Genomic DNA, 15,807 nt, shown 5'->3' on the forward strand with positions numbered 1-15,807 from the left:
GGACAAAACTTGACCTCGTCTTGGGAAATAAGGCAGGGCAAGTGACAGAAGTGCTAGTGAAGGATCACTTTGGGACAAGTGACCATAACTCCATTAGTTTTAAGATAGCTATGGAGAATGATAGGTCTGGCCCAAGAGTTAAAATTCTTAATTGGGGCAAGGCCAATTTTGATGGTATCAGACAGGAACTTTCAGAGGTAGATTGGGGGAGACTGCTGGCAGGCAAAGGGACGGCTGGTAAATGGGAGGCTTTTAAAAATGTGTTAACCAGGGTGCAGGGTAAGCACATTCTCTTTAGAGTGAAGGGCAAGGCTGGTAGAAGTAGGGAACCCTGGATGACTCGAGATATTGAGACTCTGGTCAAAAAGAAGAAGGAGGCATATGGCGTACATAAGCAACTGGGATCAAGTGGATCCCTTGAAGAGTATAGAGATTGTCGAAATAGCGTTAAGAGGGAAATCAGGAGGGTAAAAAGGGGACATGAAATTGCTTTGGCAAATAATGCAAGGGAGAATCCAAAGAGATTCTACAGATACATAAAGGGGAACAGAGTAACTAGGGACAGAGCAGGGCCTCTTAAGGATCAACAAGGACATCTATGTGCAGAGCCAGAAGAGTTGGGTGAGATCCTGAATGAATATTTCTCATCGGTATTCACGGTGGAGAAAGGCATGGATATTAGGAAACTAAGGGAAATAAATAGTGATTTCTTGAGAAGTGTGCATATTACAGAGGAGGAGGTGCTGGAAGTCTTAAAGCGCATCAAGGTAGATAAATCCCCGGGACCTTATGAAATGTATCCCAGGATGTTGTGGGAGGCTAGGGAGGAAATTGCGGGTCCACTAACAGAGATATTTGAATCATCGGCAGCCACAGGTGAGGTGCCTGAAGATTGGAGAGTGGCGAATGTTGTGCCCTTGTTTAAGAAGGGCAGCAGAGAAAAGGCTGGGAACTACAGACCGGTGAGCCTAACGTCTGTAGTAGGTAAGTTGCTAGAATGTATTCTGAGAGACAGGATCTACAAGCATTTAGAGAGGCAAGGACTGATTCGGGGCAGTCAGCATGGCTTTGTGCGTGGAAAATCATGTCTCACAAATTTGATTGAGTTTTTTGAGGGGGTGACCAAGAAGGTAGATGAGGGCAGTGCAGTAGACGTTGTCTACATGGACTTTAGCAAAGCCTTTGACAAGCTACCGCATGGTAGGTTGTTGCAGAAGGTTAAAGCTCACGGGATCCAGGGTGAGGTTGCCAACTGGATTCAAAATTGGCTGGACGACAGAAGGCAGAGGGTGGTAGAGGGTTGTTTTTCAAACTGGAGGCCTGTGACCAGTGGTGTGCCTCAGGGATCGGTGCTGGGTCCACTGTTATTTGTGATTTATATTAATGATTTGGGTGAGAATTTAGGAGGCATGGTTAGTAAGTTTGCAGATGACAACAAGATTGGTGGCACAGTGGATAGTGAAGAAGGTTATCTAGGATTGCAACGGGATCTTGATCAATTAGGCCAGTGGGCCGACGAATGGCAGATGGAGTTTAATTTAGATAAATGTGAGGTGATGCATTTTGGCAGATCGAATCAGGCCAGGACCTACTCAGTTAATGGTATGGCGTTGGGGAGAGTTATACAACAAAGAGATCTAGGAGTACAGGTTCATAGCTCCTTGAAGGTGGAGTCGCAGGTGGACAGGGTGGTGAAGAAGGCATTCGGCATGCTTTGTTTCATTGGTCAGAACATTGAATACAGGAGTTGGGACGTCTTGTTGAAGTTGTACAAGACATTGGTACGGCCACACTTGGAATACTGTGTGCAGTTCTGGTCACCCTATTATAGAAAGGATATTATTAAACTAGAAAGAGTGCAGAAAAGATTTACTAGCATGTTGCCGGGACTTGATGGTTTGAGTTATAAGGAGAGGCTGGATAGACTGGGACTTTTTTCCCTGGAGCGTAGGAGGCTTAGGGGTGATCTTATAGAGGTCTATAAAATAATGAGGGGCATAGATAAGGTAGATAGTCAACATCTTTTCCCAAAGGTAGGGGAGTCTAAAACTAGAGGGCATAGGTTTAAGGTGAGAGGGGAGCGATTCAGAAGGGCCCAGAGGGGCAATTTCTTCACTCAGAGGGTAGTGAGTGTCTGGAATGGGGTGCCAGAGGTAGTAGTAGAGGCGGGTACAGTTGTGTCTTATAAAAAGCATTTAGATAGTTACATGGGTAAGATGGGTATAGAGGGTTATGGGCCAAGTGCGGGCAACTGGGACTAGCTTAATGGTAAAAACTGGGCGGCATGGACTGGTTGGGCCGAAGGGCCTGTTGCCATGCTGTAAACTTCTATGATTCTATGACCAAGTGTTTCATGGCAGACTGTTACAAAAGGTGAAGTCACACGGGATCTGAGGTGAGATGATAAGATGAATATAGAACTGGCTCGGTCACGGACGGCAGAAGGTAGCAGTGAAAGGGTTGTTTTTCAGAATAGAAGGCAATGACCCGCGGTGTTCCGCAGGGAACTGTGCTGGGGCCTCTGTTGTTTAGAGTATATATGAACAATTTGGACGAAATTTTAGCTGGTCTGATTAGTAAGTTTGTGGATGACACCAAGTTTGTTGGAGTGGCAGAGAGTGTTAAGGATTTTCAGAAAATACAACAGGACGTATATAGATTGGAGACTTGGATAGGGATTTTAATCAGGATAAATGCGCATTACTGCATTTTGGTAGGTCTAACATAGAGTGGCAATATACAGTAAATAGCAAAACTCTTAGGAATATAGAAAGTCAGAGAGATCTGGGCATACAGATCCACAGATCTCTAAATGTGGCAACACAAGTGGACAATGTAGTGAAGAAATCATACGGAATGATTGCCTTCACTGGACGTGGCATTTAGTATAAAAACGAGCAAGTCATAGATAGAACCATGGTCAGGCCGCACTTGGAACATTGCACACAATTCTGGAATCCACATTACAGAAAGATGTGGAGGCTTTGGACAGGGTGCAGAGGAGGCTTACCGGGATTTGTCCTGGTCTGGACGGTCTTAGCTATTCGGAGATGCTGAATAGACTGTTTTCATTAGAAAGACGGAGGTTGAGGGGTGACCTGATAGAGGTCGACAGTATTATGAGGGGCACCGATAGAGTGGATGGGAAGGCACTCTTTCCCATGGTGGACGGGTCAGGCACCATGGGCGTCCGTAGGGCAAAGTGTAGAGGACATGTGCGACGTAAGTGGTTTACTCAGATGGCGGTGAGTGCCTGGAACGCCTTGTAAGGGGAGGTTATGAAAGCAAAAACATTAACGGCGTTCAAAAGTCAACTTGCAAAAACATGGATAGGATGGGGAAAGAGGGATATGGCACAAATAAATACTGAGGGTTTTGGTAAACGTTGGTATCATGACCGGTACAGACCCAGAGTGCTAAATGGCCTGTTCCTGTGCCATATTTTTCTTTGTTCTAATCATTTCTAGGTGATCCCTTCCAAATCATACCCATTTGCATCTATTTGTGCTGTCGATTCATTGACCTTACAAAGAGTGTTTCCTTTGATTTGTTTTGTTCCTGACGAATGTGATATAAAATAGCTAGTTTAAATATATTAGTTACAGTAATGTAGATGTAGGCCGGTCTAATTCTAGTGAATTCGCAGACAAAGGATTTCAGAAAGCATGGCAAGGAAGGGGGAGGGGTGTCTGGTAGTGGAGGAGAAAAGGATGCTGGGTAACAAGAGGCAAGGGTTAAGGAATGAGAAGTGAGCCAATTAGGATGTATGGCCAGGTCCGGAGGGGTATAGGATGACGTATGGGAATCGTGTATGTGAAACTTGATGCAATTTGAACGTATTTGTAGAGATTCCTTTGTCTCCAATAGCACTCGATTCGGAAGACCCTGGAGGCAGCTTGTGTTCTGGGTTTTTGTGAAGCAAGTCAGACTTGCAAGTTGTTTAAAAGTAAATAATACTCGGCCTACAAATCCATCTCGAGTTTTATTGAGGCCAGACTGACGGGTAAATAATTCAACATTTGTCATTTGGTGCCGAAACCCGGGATTTCTCAAGACGGTTACCGGCCAACTGCGAAATCAGAATTAGACTGATTTTGGACAAGGAAAGTGGAAAAGGGCCCACAATGTGTAGCTGGAAAATGACCGCGCATTGATTTTCCCCTCTTCTTATGGCCTGATTGGTCTGGTCACTCACGGTTGGTACTGAAAGATCGTCTCGACGAAACCAAAGGTCTGTCTGGGGATTAGAAAATTTAACTGATAGGATTTCATAATTGATGGTTGGGTTTGGGTTAGTTTTGGAATTGATGGGACATCAAAATTGATGGTTTCATTTCATATGTGTGTAGTTTTGTGATGAATGGGACATCGAAATTGATGGTTTAATTCCATATGTGTGTAGTTTTGGGATTGATGAGACATTGAAATTGATGGTTTAATTCCATATGTGTGTAGTTTTGGAGTTGATGGGTCATCGGCTGATGGTTTAATTCCAGGTGTGTGTGTTTTGGAATTGATTTACTTCCACGTGTGAGTGTTTTGGAAACTATAGTTGATTAAGCTAAAATTGTATCTTGGACTGTAGTGGCGAAAAAACGCAGTCTTGAGGACTAGTTTGAGATTATGGGGAATTGCTTGGATAACACGAATGATCCAGGCACGCCATTGCAAATATTATATGATATTTATCCAGAAAAAGCGAGAGATTATGGAAAATGTCAACCTTAAGGAAGAAATTGGGTGACGAGTGGCCACTAGGGGGCACTAAAGACCTGGATATCATTCAGAAAGTTCAGGGGGAAATCTGGAAAAAGAGCCAAGGTATGAAAGCAAAATAATTAATTGGATTATGGAGACAATATTGTCAAGAGGAAAGAGATAAGATCATGTTATCAAGTTGGCAAGAAAATGCCGTTAACATGGGAATTCCAGTTAGTGAATAGGGGAACCAGAAAACACTGGAGATCTTGAAAAAGGAGTGTGCATTCAAAAAACGCGCAAGTGAAGAGAGGGTGGACTCGAAAAAAAAATGGGCTACGTAGTTCAATGGCTGGCCTTGCATTGACAGAAGCAGATGAGGACTTCGAAAATTGGACCATGTCGGCTAGAGTCCCGAGTGCACCGTAGCATTGTCTGCACTATTTCCGGAACCACCAGGGTATCATCATTTATATCCAGTCACTGCTCCCCAGATTCAAATCATGCCAGCCTCTACAGCCCCTTCGGTTGATAGCTTGTGTCCGATTACAGCACCTTAACTGTCTGTTAGACAAGGGGAGCTCTGTTCAACAAGCCCAGTTAGCTTTAGGAACCGATCTCGGACAGTGAGAGAGGGGCCTGTTCCTATCCAGAAACAATCACGCATACCACCTGGATCCCTTCAGACCGATATGGAAGGACAGAAAAGTATGAGAATAACCAAAGAGGGTGGGAATGGTTCTGAGGAGCTGGAGCTCTCCCTAGTGGCAGGGAAGGACGTCGAAGTCTTTGAAGAGCCAGAGGAATCGGCTAGAGCGCCCCCTAGTGAGACTTTGAGATAGTTGCCGATTCGGAAAATACTAAAACCTGCAGGTTTTAACCCCAACAGAGTACCACAATCATCTCAATCACTTGAATTCTGCTAGCCACGCCGCACTTCAGCAAGGCCATGCTTTGGACGATGATAGATGGGTACAAATTCTGAATGCGTTGAATGTCACATTTCAAAAGCCCATAAACATTTCTTCTGTCAAACCGAAAAAGACTGAAGAGCCAGAAGAATTTCTGGAACGTTTTAATGAAATCTACTGTGGGCAGTCAGGTGACTTGCCATATCAAAATGGTCAGAATTCCCCTCAATATTGTGCTATGTTAATGCATTGCCTCCCACCTTCCGTGGCTACTGCCGTGAAATGTCGTAACATGAATTGGACAGAGAATGACCCTTCTCAGATGGCCAGGGCAGTCAGATTTTATTGGAAGGAGGGTGTAGGCCAGGAAGGAGGCTCAGTTACAAAGATTAAGACTGATTATATAATGAAAAAGGATGATCTGAGACCCCAACCAGCGGCAGAAACGTTGGCTTACCAGCTGGAACCCTAATATTGTGACTTTGGGTGGGTGGATCAGCTAGGGGGAGGATATCAAACCCACCCAAATGGACCCTCAGCTCCTCTTTATGGCCCACCGTATGCACGAACAGCTTCACAACTGCCGCCCCCTCTGAATGGCCATTGGTCTACTGGGAAAAGAGGACGGGGCAGATATAGAGGGAACAATGCATGTTTAATTGCTGCCGTGCAGATCACTGGTAACAGGAATGCCCCTTTAAAAGACGGGCAGGAGAAGGAGACAACCCGACCTAAAGGAGGGCGTACCCACCAAGGGTAGGACAGCCGAGATACACTGACTTCTCCCAGGCAAACCCTTTCCCAACACAGGATTGACTAGCTAATTTAGTCATAAGGACTCTCCAATCGGACAGGGAACCTATTATCTCTCTGCAGATTGGAGATCAACATCACTCATTTGTATCGACACTGGAGCAGCCATGTCTTCGGTGCAATCAGAACTTCGACTACCACTATCCGACCACACGCAGCATTTGTCGGGGTTCCAAGGACAGCTGTGTGAGTATCCTATTTCTGAACCTGTGACAGTCACTTACGAGAATAAGTCTGCAGATCATCAGTCTGTAGTGACTACTGGATTAGACTGTAACTTGTTGGCCCGAGATTTACTGTGTATCTTCCAGCTACAGCTTGAGTGCGGAGACGAAGGGGTAACGGTTCAATCATGGAGGATAAGACAACAGTAGTATATTTCTATCACCCACCAGTGGTGGACGTTAGAAATTGAACATTCACTGCATCACGTTATCCTGGCCTATGAGAGAACCGGACAAAACAGAGAGTTGGAGGACAAATACCGGCCGTTAATTGGGACTGAATGGCCAACCAAGGTTACAGCCACAGTCACGGGAAAAGAAGGTACAGCCGATTTTTTTTACAATACCTCCACATTTATGGCCACAGTCAGCTTCTGTAGTTCCTCATATTACACGTCACGTCCACGAACAGTACCATGCCAAGGATCTGGGGCCTATGGTAAGGAGGGCAGTGGATCATTCAGATCCAACAGAGTACGCACTTCAAGTCACGCCAGACGGCACTTCCATAAAATATTTTGAGGTCCGTGAAACGATTAACACTCGACTGCAGCATCACGGGACGTGATGGTCTGGAATATGTCAATCCACAGGTCAGGGCGGAATACCCATCACAAGTGGGAAAGACAAATGTTTCACCTATTAAGGTAACGATTAAGGACTATGTAAAGCTGCCTTCCATTCGGCAATACCCCCTGAAACCCCAAGCTGCCCCGTCTATAGACAAATTTATCCGAGAGCTGTTGCAACAGGGTATTTTGGTCCCTTGCCAATCAGAATGTAACACCCCCATACTTTCTGTGCCTAAACCAGCCAAAGCAGACCAGTACCGATTAGTACAGGATTTACGTTCATTCAATGCCATCGCACAGCCGTTACATGCTCTCGTCCCTAATCCTGCCCACATACTGGCTCAAATTCCAGCTCGAGCCCGGGTCATCGCCATAATTGACCTTCAGCACGCCTTCTTTGCCCTCCCTCTCGCATCTGAAAGCCAATATTTGTTTGCCTTCACTTACAATGGACAGCAGTATACCTGGACCCGACTGCCACAGGGGTTCGTCAACTCATCTACGCTCGTCCCCAGATGTCTGCAGACCCAACTCCAGGCCTTGACATTGGAACATGGTTCCACTCTAGTGCAGTATGTCGATGACATATTGGTAGCAAGTCCTGAAGAGCCCAGTAATAGGGATGTTGTGATCCAATTATTAAACCACCTATCCTCGTTGGGTTATGTTGTCTCACAAACAAAGGTCTTGGTGGCTCAGAGAAATGTTAAGTTCTTAGGAGTTTTGCTTACAGCCACAGAGAGGTCTCGAACCCAGTAGGATTGAACCGATATGCCAATTCCCCGCCCCTACCACAGCCAAGGAGGTCCGTCATTGGCTGGTTATGGTGAATTATTGTCGGCAGTGGATACCAAACATCGCTGTCTATACAAAGTTGCTGCCGCCTTATACTAGTGAAGGGGCGAATTTTACTCTCACCACCGAGGCACTCGAAGCCGTCCATTGCCGGAAGCAGGCCTTGTTACAAGCACCGGCCTCCGGAGGCCCTTGTACGACCGACCGTTCCAGATCTACTGTACAGTTCTGGAAGGATGTTCAACAGCTGTACTCACCCAGCAACATGGGGACAAGCACCGGCCCGTAGCATATTACTCTTCCAAACTCTACCCAGTGGCGTTGGGCCACCCTATTTACACCCAGATCTTGGCAGCGATACACAATAGTTTGCAGGCTGCTGCCAATATCACTCTCCAACAGGATATTACGGTGTACAGCTCCCAATCGGTCATCGCACTATTGGGGCAACTGCAGACTCAGCATCTTACCGCAGCTCGTCAAAATAGGTATGAGATATACCTTTTGAACAATCCACGTCTGACATTTAAATACAGTACCACTATCAATCCAGCCTGTTTTCTTAGCGGTCCCCCTGTTCATGAAGACGCACCTGGTCACGACTGTTTAGCCTTGATTCAGGAAACTACCACAATAAGGGACGATCTGAGTGATATTCCGTTAGAACAACCTGACATGATTATGTCTGTTGATGGCAGTGCATTAGTAAGCCCCACTGGCCGGAGACTGTCCGGTTACGCAATCATAGATCAGGATGGTCTGATCCTAGAAGCGGCCGCTTTTCAGACACTTTATTCAGCCCAACAAGCCGACTTTTTGCCCTTACCCGTGCATGTATACTTGGGGTAGATCGCCGGGTAAATATTTACACTGACTCCCGATACGCTTTCGAGATAGTTCATGACTTCGGACAGCACTGGAAGAATAGGGGATTCCTTACCTCGGCCAGCACGTAAATGCCCCACCGGGGTTTAGTTAATGACCTACTGCAGGCCCTCCTTAAGCCCATGCAGATTTCCGTCATTAAATGCGCTGCCCACACAAACGGTAAGACCCCAGTTGACGTTGGTAATGAACAAGCAGATTGTGCAGCGCGGACAGCCGCGCAAATTCAGCAAGTGATGGTGCCTAAAATGTTAAATCAGACTAAACGATCTGCTATAAATAGGTATGCTTCTGACAAGCCAATGCCAACCACCCAAGACGTCATAAGGGTACAGGAGGACGGTACTGAGAGTGATAAACAAATGTGGAAACGGTTAGGTTGTATATATGATTCTTTTGCTCTTTATGGACCACGCCAGCACACCAGACTTGTATGCTTGATGCACTGGCCTAATGGGTCATCGGATGTGTACATTTTGCAACTCATTGTGGGGATCGGGGGACTAGTAATTCGTTGCTGGACACTTGGTGGCACCCTAAAATGCAGTTGTTGGCCCAGAGTATCAGTAATCGGTTTTTGATTTGTTAGCAATATAACACTGGCAAAGGTATCCCTTGTGGTATGGGGCAAACCCTGTTGCCAGGTGGTCCCTTTGAGACGCTCCAAATGGATTACAGTGAGTTGGAAAGGTGTCAATGTGATAAATATGTTTTGGTCATTGTGGATGTGTTCAGCAGATGGGTCGAGGCGTATCCGACTACCGATAATAAAGCTGCTACTGTGGTTAAAGATTTGATGCGGGAAATCATTCCCCGGTACGGTATACCAGCTCAGTTAAGTTCTGATAACGGGCCTCATTTTACTGGACAGATTAACAAGGAGTTTTGCTCCCAGTTGGGCATACGCCAGCAGTTACACTGTTCTGACAGACGGCAGGCGGCCGGGTTTTTTGAGAGACACAATCAGACCCCCAAAACTAAATTGGCTAAATTAAGAGCAGACACGGGACTGACATGGCTAAAGTTGCTCCCCGTTGCCCTCTTCAAGCTGCGCATTACACCTGCGTGACCGGCCCGGCTCTCTCCTGCCGAGATTCTTTATGGCAGGCCTCTTAGAACTCCCTGGAGCCTGCATGTTCCCAGACTGGTTCAGTTTCACCATATGACTGAAGAAATGACCACCTATGTTCTAGCCCTCACTAAGGTCCTCAAGAAGCTCCACGGCAAGGTCCGCGCGGCTCACGAGCCACCGCCCCCATTACCTAGCTCACTTTCAGTCCAGCCCTGTTGTTATGTCATGGTCAAAAATTGGACTAGGAAGGGGTCGGAGCCGCGATGGGGGGGCCCTTCCAAGTTCCTCTGACCACCCCCACTGCAGTTAAAGTGGAGGGGCAGAGTGCTTGGGCCCACCTCCACCACTGTATATTGGGTCCATCTCCACTACTGTAAAAAGGCCGGTTACTAACCTGCCGTCCTTCCCCAGCGCTATTTTACTGATGTGGAGCATGATGGGGTGGCTACGCACCGCCTCTTCGGCCTCGCCTCGCTTGGAGTAACATCGGCGGCAGAAATGGAAAAGGGAAATATCATCTCTATCTGTTACCCCAACCAAACTACAAGGACATTTCACTTATGCCGAGGTGACGTTCTTCGCTGCCCCCATGTAAGAGGGCAGGGTATCGATTCGTGGAAGTCATCCGATTAACGGACAATGCAGGACTCATGAAGCAATTGCACCGGTCCCGGCGATGGGAAGGGAACATTGCATGGACATTACCTTGTTTTTGGAGTACATGTAAGTTCGATTTTGGATGTGTTACGATTGGTGCCACAAAGGTAAAGTCAGACCGTGAGGAGAGGGTAGGAAGGAGTTGTGAGAGAGACAGGGGAACGAGAGGACGCGGCGTGTAAGGAGGGGAGCACAACTAGAACGTAGGTTATCAGGAGATAATTCATTTAGGGCCCAGACTGAGGAAAACCCGGGTAGTATGTATCTCTTCGACCAGATTTACCACCGCTTGTATGGCCACGGACGGGTTGTCTGCTACCTGAACCCCGCAGCGGTGTCTAGGTTATTTTCTGTTTCACCGCTTTGGGGCACTCCCCAAACGGTGGTTCATTGTCAGCATTCCAAGCCACCGCCCGAGCAAGTCACTCTTCCTTACGATCCGGGTTCAGCACCACCGGCTATTTGCCTTCCCCTTCCTCGGGATAATTCCCATTCACAGTATGATAGGCTGCAACCTGCAACGGGCGTACATACCTAGCCACGTCACTCCCAATAGGGACTCCCGGTCGTATGAGAATTGTTTCAGCAGTGAAGGATACGGCTGTTTGCTGGTAGAGGTGGAAACGAATATAACATGTCTGTTCCCCTCCTGTACGGACAGGAGGTGTCATATCACTCAGGCGTCTGGCCACTGCGTCTGTTACAACACCACTTGCGTTCAATTGAACGCCGGCCTCTAGCTCCTTTGTGGCTGGGCGAATGTCTCTCATATCACTGTTGGGACTAGGGCTTTCCGCATTGCTAGGCGGCCCGAATGGGCGTTCCAAAACTTGATTAACTGGGCTACTGGGGGATCACTACGCAACCGATATACTGATTGTGATGCTAACCTGCACACAGAGCAAGGATACTACTTTTTTAATGGCACAGCGACCAATGTTTTGTTACCCCCATTTCCCCACCAAATTGCTATCGGGACTACAGTCCCTACCACAGTCCCCTGCCCCTCAGCGTGGATGCTGCATAATCAGTTAGCACGCCGGGCAGTCTCAGCTGAATTCTGCGAGAACTGGAAACAACTTCAGGTTCTCGCACCCAACCGGGGCCACTCAGCCGGGTGGTGAATTCTGAGAGTATTGACACTTGGAGGTGTGGGGGGTTCCTTTGCGGTTAGCGAGAGGAATTATTTTATTTGTTGCCTTACCATCCTGGGAAACGAAACCTTGCGAGCCCTTGGGGCAATAACTAAGGAATTGTCTCAGCTGCGGTTGTTTGCACTGCAGATCCAGGATGCTCTTGACTATCATCTGGCCCGTGAGAGTAGGGTATGCGCCTTATTGCAGGGCAAGTGTATCATGGGAGTTCAAGACCTAACCGCTAACATCACCAAATGTATGGATCGCATACGGGATCAGCAGGACGGAATGCAGGATCCTGGCTCTTGGAGTAACTGGGGATTTGGAGGTTGTAAGGACTGGTTGATAAATAAGGCCATGTATTTAGCAGGTGCACTCGGCTGCATCTTTGTGGGCCTGGCCATCCTTAAATGCGTGATGGGTAAATGAAGGGTGCACTGGAACGAATAGACGCCCGTAGAATCTTGGCTGTTCGGATCCACGAGCGTACTGCGGATGACGGGGTGCTACAACAGGAATTGGAAATGCAGCGACGAATCTTCTTAGATGAGGGGCCACAGCTACGGGTTGGACAGATTGGTTATCATGAAATGATAAAAGGAGCGAATGATGAATTGAAAAATCGAATGTGATATCAAATAGTTAGTTCAAATATTAGATACACTAATGTGGATGTGATCAGTCTAGTAGTAGTGAGTTTACAGACAAAGGATTTCAGAAAGCATGGCAAGGAAGTGGGGAGGGGTGTCTGGTGGAGGATGGGAAAATGATGCTGGGTAACAAGAGGCCCAGGGTTAAGGAATGAAAAGTGAGCCAATCAGGATATATGGCCAGGTCAGGAGGTGTGTAGGATGGCCTATGGGAATCTGTATGTGAAACTTGATGTCATTTGAATGTATTTGTAGAGATTCCTTTGTCTTATATAGCACTCGGTTCCGTAGCTCCAGGAGACAGTTTATGTGTTCTGCGTCTCTGTGAAGCGAGTCAGACTTGCAAGTTGGTTAAAAATAAATAGCACTATGCCTACAAATCCAGCTCGAGTTTTATTGAGGCCAGACTGACAGGTAAACAATTCAATATTGTCAGTTGACTCATTAGGTGCATTCCTAATTGCAAGCAGTACGAATGGAATTCCTTTATCCCAATCCTCTGGATAATCTTAACAATAAGCCGTCAACATTGTCTTTCATGTCTGATGCCACCTCTCTAACGCTCCCTGCGATTCTGGATGGTACGCAGTTGATTTAAATTGCTTTATTCCAAAGCTATCCAGAACTTCTTTGAATAACCCTGAGGTAAAATTTGATCCTTGATCCGATTGTATTTCTGTGGGTAGTTCATATCTGGTAAAGAATTTACGTAACTCCTCCACAATCTTTTAGCTGTAATATTACGTACTGGAATGGCCTCTGGAAACCTAGCAGACACATTCATTATAGTCAAAATATATTGATTCCCACTTTTCGTTTTAGGAAGTGGTCCTACGCAATCAATTAGGACCGTTGTAAAAGCTTCCTCAAATACTGGAATGGTGTTAAGGTCGCAGGTTTTATCACAGCTTGAGGTTTCCCTCTCACTTAACATGTGTGACATGATTGACAAAATGTACCTACATCTTTATGTAGTCCACGCCAATCAAAATGTTTCTGGATTTTAGCTTAACTTTTCCTTATTTCCAAATGACCTCTCACTTGCCCCTCATGTGCAACACGCAAAAACTCCTATCTGTACCCTATCGGAATTACTGCTTGATGAACTTGTGCCCATTTTTCATCGGCGGCATGTGTAAAGGTCTCTATTTTCTCATCAAAACATTACTTTTACGGTAATAACACTCTGGTATACACTCAGATTCCTCTTCCGTGTATGCTTTCTGATACATCCGTTTTATTTATATATCTTTCTGTTGTAACTCCGCCAATTTTCCTGAACTAAAAATATCCGCTTCATTCTCCACCTGCTCCTCCTGATACAGATGAGTAAACGTTACCCACACAAGTAAATTATTTAAAAACATCTGGCACCTTCTTATCAATTACCTCTGGAACAGGCTGTTCAATCGTTTGCACCTCATTGGCTTCCCTTGGACTTTCCTTTACAACTTTAACAAACCCCACTGCCTACATAAAACAAAAACGAGTGGCAAAGGTAAATATTGGTCCTTTAGAGGATGAGAAGGGAGATTTAATAATGGGAGATGAGGAAATGGCTGAGGAACTGAACAGGTTTTTGGGGTCGGTCTTCACAGTGGAAGACACAAATAACATGCCAGTGACTGATGGAAATGAGGCTATGACAGGTGAGGACCTTGAGTGGATTGTTATCACCAAGGGGGTAGTGATGGGCAAGCTAATGGGGCTAAAGGTAGACAAGTCTCCTGGACCTGATGGAATGCATCCCAGAGTGCTAAACGAGATGGCTAGGGAAATTGCAAATGCACTAGTGATAATTTACCAAAATTCACTAGACTCTGGGGTGGTCCCGGCGGATTGGAAATTAGCAAACGTGACACCACTGTTTAAAAAAGGGGGTAGACAGGAAGCGGTTAATTATCGGCCAGTGAGCGTAACTTCGGTAGTAGGGCAGATGCTGGAATCTATCATCAAGGAAGAAATAGCGAGGCATCTGGATGGAAATTGTCCCATTGGACAGACGCAGCATGGGTTCATAAAGGGCAGGACGTGCCTAACTAATTTAGTGGAATATTCTGAGGACATTAACAGTGCGGTAGATAACGGGGAACCAATGGATGTGGTATATCTGGATTTCCAGAAAACCTTTGACAAGGTGCCACACAAAAGGTTGTTGCATAAGATAAAGATGCATGGCATTAAGGGGAAAGTAGTAGCATGGATAGAGGATTGGTTAATTAATAGAAAGCAAAGAGTAGGGATTAATGGGTGTTTCTCTGGTTGGCAATCAGTAGCTAGTGGTGTCCCTCAGGGAGCAGTGTTGGGCCCACAACTGTTCACAATTTACATAGATGATTTGGAGTTGGGGACCAAGGGCAATGTGTTCAAGTTTGCAGACGACACTAAGATAAGTAGTAAAGCAAAACGTGCAGAGGATACTGGAAGTCTGCAGAGGGATTTGGATAGGCTAAGTGAATGGGCTAGGGTCTGGCAGATGGAATACAATGTAGACAAATGTGAGGATATCCATTTTGGGAGGAATAACAGCAAAACGCATTATTATTTAAATGATAAAAAATTAAAACATGTTTTTGTGCAGAGAGACCTGGGCGTGCTAGTGCATGAGTCGCAAAAAGTTGGTTTTCAGGTGCAACACGTGATTAAGAAGGCAAATGGAATGTTGTCCTTCATTGCTAGAGGGATGGAGTTTAAGACTAGGGAGGTTCTGCTGCAATTGTATAAGGTGTTAGTGAGGCCACACCTGGAGTATTGTGTTCAGTTTTGGTCTCCTTACTTGAGAAAGGACGTACTGGCACTGGAGGGTGTGCAGAGTAGATTCACCAGGTTAATCCCAGAACTGAAGGGGTTGGATTACGAGGAGAGGTTGAGTAGACTGGGACTGTACTCGTTGGAATTTAGAAGGATGAGGGGGGATCTTATAGAAACATATACGATTATGAAGGGAATAGATAGGATAGATGCGGGCAGGTTGTTTCCACTGGCAGGTGAAAGCTGAACTAGGGGGCATAGCCTCAAAATAAGGGGAAGTAGATTTAGGACTGAGTTTAGAAGGAACTTCTTCACCCAAAAGGTTGTGAATCTGTGGAATTCCTTGCCCAGTGAAGCAGTAGAGGCTCCTTCATTAAATGTTTTTAAGATAAAGATAGATAGTTTTTTGAACAATAAATGGATTAAGGGTTATGGTGTTCGGGCCGGAAAGTGGAGCTGAGTCCACAAAAGATCAGCCATGATCTCATTGAATGGTGGCGCAGGCTCGAGGGGCCAGATGGCCTACTCCTGCTCCTAGTTCTTATGTTCTTATGTTCTAAGGGAAATAGTTGAACTGGTAACTGGTGTCAATGCTCCCCCTCATACTCGATACTGCATTTATATGGGCTGCAACACGGTAGCC

Source organism: Scyliorhinus torazame, chromosome 20, assembly GCF_047496885.1.
Source record: "Scyliorhinus torazame isolate Kashiwa2021f chromosome 20, sScyTor2.1, whole genome shotgun sequence".
NCBI classification, from domain to species: Eukaryota; Metazoa; Chordata; class Chondrichthyes; order Carcharhiniformes; family Scyliorhinidae; genus Scyliorhinus; species Scyliorhinus torazame.